At 55.9% G+C, this 3282-nt stretch overlaps 1 protein-coding gene across 1 annotated transcript in view; it reads left to right on the top strand.

Annotated features, from left to right (window-relative positions):
- Positions 1–3282, top strand: part of TNRC18 (trinucleotide repeat containing 18) — a 71723-nt gene that overhangs the window by 1827 nt on the left and 66614 nt on the right.

The following is a 3282-nucleotide window of genomic DNA, read 5'->3' as shown; positions in this document are numbered from 1 at the left end:
AGCGGCCGCTCGGCATGATGGGGGTTTCTGCCTCCGTGCCTCGCTCTGCTTTTTTGTTTTTTTTATTTTATTAAAGATCTTTGGTATGAAAACATCTGGGATCCTGACCTTCCTGCGGAGCTTGCCTCACCTGAAGGCATTTTTTTCCCCCTGCATGTGTGCAGGGCCGGCTGTGCAAACCACGCTCTGTCGGCCGCCTGGGAAGCAGCCTGGTCGCGCTCCCAGGGTTGAATTTTTTGGGGATTATTATTTTTGAGCGGCTCTTATACAACGGCAGAGGAAGCTTGGAGGGTTTCCACCGCCCCACGCCAGCTCCTTGTGTGCTGGTTTCAGCACGCCTGCCAGCGCTGCCGGCTGCACGGGGCCCTCCCGAAACCTCTCGGCAAGGTTTGCGGCACAACCTGGGGTGACGGCGCTGGGGATGGGGTGTAAGTCAACCCGGGTGTTTCTGGATGTCCCTGCTGTCCCCAAGGCTGGGCAGGATGGGACGAAGTGGGACCTCGCCACGCAGTTCAGCTCCTTGTTGCCTTGTAGGGAGCAAGCTGGATCCCCTTTTTTTTTCCCAGTGTTCTTCTAGAGGGCAGGGATGGAGCACGGCCCCTTCCCGGTGGGACCAGCCCGTCCCACCCCTGGCTGGTCGCAGAGGGAGCCCGGGGCAGCTCTATATTTAACTGGATTGGCTTTTTTAAAATGCTTTTTTCTTGGAAACGGGCATGGGGAGGGATGCTTCTTGATGCTCACTGGTGTGAGCTTTCCCACCTGACTTTTCCCACCTTCACCCTTTTCTCGCAGAGCGCCACTGCTCTCTGGAAAGCGGGTTTGGTTTTTTTTGGGGGGGGGGGGATGGTTTAATTTGGAAGCCAGGATGGAAAATTATTTCTAACTCCCAAATTAGAAACAGAATAATAATAAAGCGCCTTGTTTTGGAGGGGGCGGTGTGTGTCATCCCGCAGCAATGAGAAGCTCGTGCTGAAGAAAAGCAGAGAGCTGTGATTTATTTTTTTAACGCTACCCAAAGGACTGACTTGGCTCTGGGATGCTGCTTTCGCTCCCTCGGTACCCGTCGATGGGGACGGCTGAGCCACCGTGGGCAGGGGACACCCACGGGTGGGTGCCCTTCCAGTGCCGGGGGGGACTGTATCACCCAATTTAGTTCTCCTTACGCTTGGTTTTGCGGAGAAAAGGGGATTGTGCCGTGCGGTTTTCTGCCCTGCTCTTCCTGAGGGGGTTGGGATGGAGAGCCGATGTTCAGTGATGGGACGGGAGCCAATATTTTGCCGTGCCGGGGTGGAGGGAGGCGTGCGCAGGCGATGGTTTCCCCTCGGGATTTTTTTTTTTTTCAATGCGGTGGATTAGAGCAATTTCCCTGTGTGTTGCTCTCTCTACGGTCCCTGTCCCCAAAAAACCATCAGGTCCTGTGAAAACTGGGTTGGACGCTTAAAAAAAGAAGTCGTACCTGGTAGCTGGTCCTGCCTGGGATGAGCTCGTCCCTGCGGTCACCAGCCACCGCGGCACTGCCAGAAAACCCTTAAAAATAATGTATTTTAGAAAAATTGCAAGGGATTCTCCCCGTGTGCGGGAGCAGTGGCTGCCCAGGGACTCAAAGACTCAATTTAAAGGCTGAGTTGCTGCTGCAGAGGAGCCTTCACCCTGCTATATTTCTCTCCCCGTTGGGTATAACACGCTGTGCACCCAAAAGCGGTGCCCGAGCTGGGTGTCCCCCGGGCGGGTTTTGGGGGGGAGCGGTCTGCGTGGAGCCGGTCGCTGCGATTTAATAAGACACTTATTGTATGTTAAATATCAACAGCTGATAGGAAACATGTGTCCCGAGGATTAACAGCCGTGTAAAAGATAAAGCAGTGAGTTAAACCTCCAAACAGCACGTTTCAAATGACCCACCGCTGCTGCAATATGTAATAACCGGGGTAATAAGGAGTGGGGTGGGGAGGGTAAAACGCGTATCGCAGATCACCGTGTCCCGATAACCTCGGGACGGGGCTGGGGATGGGTTTTCTCCCAGCAAGGTGATGCCCAGGGATGCCGGATGGCACGGGACCAACGTCGGCTCCTTCTTCCCCCATTTCTTCCTCCCTTTCTACCTCTCCCCCTTCTTTTTTTTTTTTCTTTTTCCCAGGCCCCAATTTCTCCCCTGTCGAGGCAAACGCTTTGGCTAATTAGCAAAATGTGTCAAAGAAAATGATTAATGTCCCGGGAGGAGGTTTAGCTGCCTTTGTGCTGGCATTGCCTGACTTCTGCTCTTAAAGGTTTTATTAAAAGATAAGGGAGCTCGTGACGGGCGAGCGAAGCATGTGCTCTCCTGGGTGTTAAAGGGTCGGAGAAGGGGGGGACGGGGGGCGGATCGGGGTCACCCTCGGAGGGAGAGGCAAGGGCTCGTGTTTCTCCGCCTCTGTGCGCGACCGTCACAGTGGTGTCTGGCCTTGGCAGGGGAAAAGACATTAAAGAAATGGCTGAATGCCTCCTTTATTCTTCCAGGGGCAGGTAATTTAATCTCATTGGCCAGGTTATGAATGTTTCTGTGTTAGGGTTTTGCGTGGGTGCGTGCTCTGGGAGCAATGCTTTAGGGGGTCTCAGGGAGGGGATGCTTGGGATGGGCGTCCCAGGTCGGTGCTGAGTCCCGCGCGTGGGAGCGGGAGCGGGGAGGGGGCACAGCCGGGCTCCTGTCCCTCATGCCGAGGGCAGCGGTGGCAGCAGGGGCAGAGGTGTTCAGGCACGGGTTTGCCAGACCCTGTGGCCACAGGGGTGCCCGTGGTCGGGCTCGAGCCCCGTGCAACATCCCTGACGCTCTTTGCTGTGGGCTGAAACCCTCGACCCCAGCTCCACCCTGGGGGCTCCCAGGGCTGGGCGGGCAGCAGAGGGGCGGGCAGGGAAACTGAGGCACAGTCCTGCCAGGGGCCTGCCATGACCACCATACGCGGCATCCAACTGTCCTCATCTCTTGCAGGTTCGGGCATGTTTCCAGCAACCCCCAAAGCACAACCAATTCAGCAACCCCCAAAATGCGTACTCCCCGCAACCCAAACCCCTGCAAACCCCCCAAAACCAGCAGCCTTTGCAGCGGGGTCTTGCAAAAAGCAACTACCCAGCGACTGCCACTGAGGGATCACACGAACCAGAGCCGGCAGTACTGTGGTACCCCTGTGCCGTGCCGAAATCCTAGCCAGGACATCAGCCATGGGAGCAGGGAGAGGATGAGGGCAGTGGGAGCTCCATCACCAGCACGCTTATCTTTTTAAATCATGAGCAACTCCAAAATCTGGCAAA

The sequence above is a fragment of the Pygoscelis adeliae genome, unplaced genomic scaffold, assembly GCF_000699105.1.
Source record: "Pygoscelis adeliae isolate BGI_AS28 unplaced genomic scaffold, ASM69910v1 Scaffold242, whole genome shotgun sequence".
NCBI lineage: Eukaryota > Metazoa > Chordata > Aves > Sphenisciformes > Spheniscidae > Pygoscelis > Pygoscelis adeliae.
The sequence above is the reverse complement of the archived record's forward strand: the minus strand, read 5'-3'. Positions and strand labels throughout refer to the sequence as shown.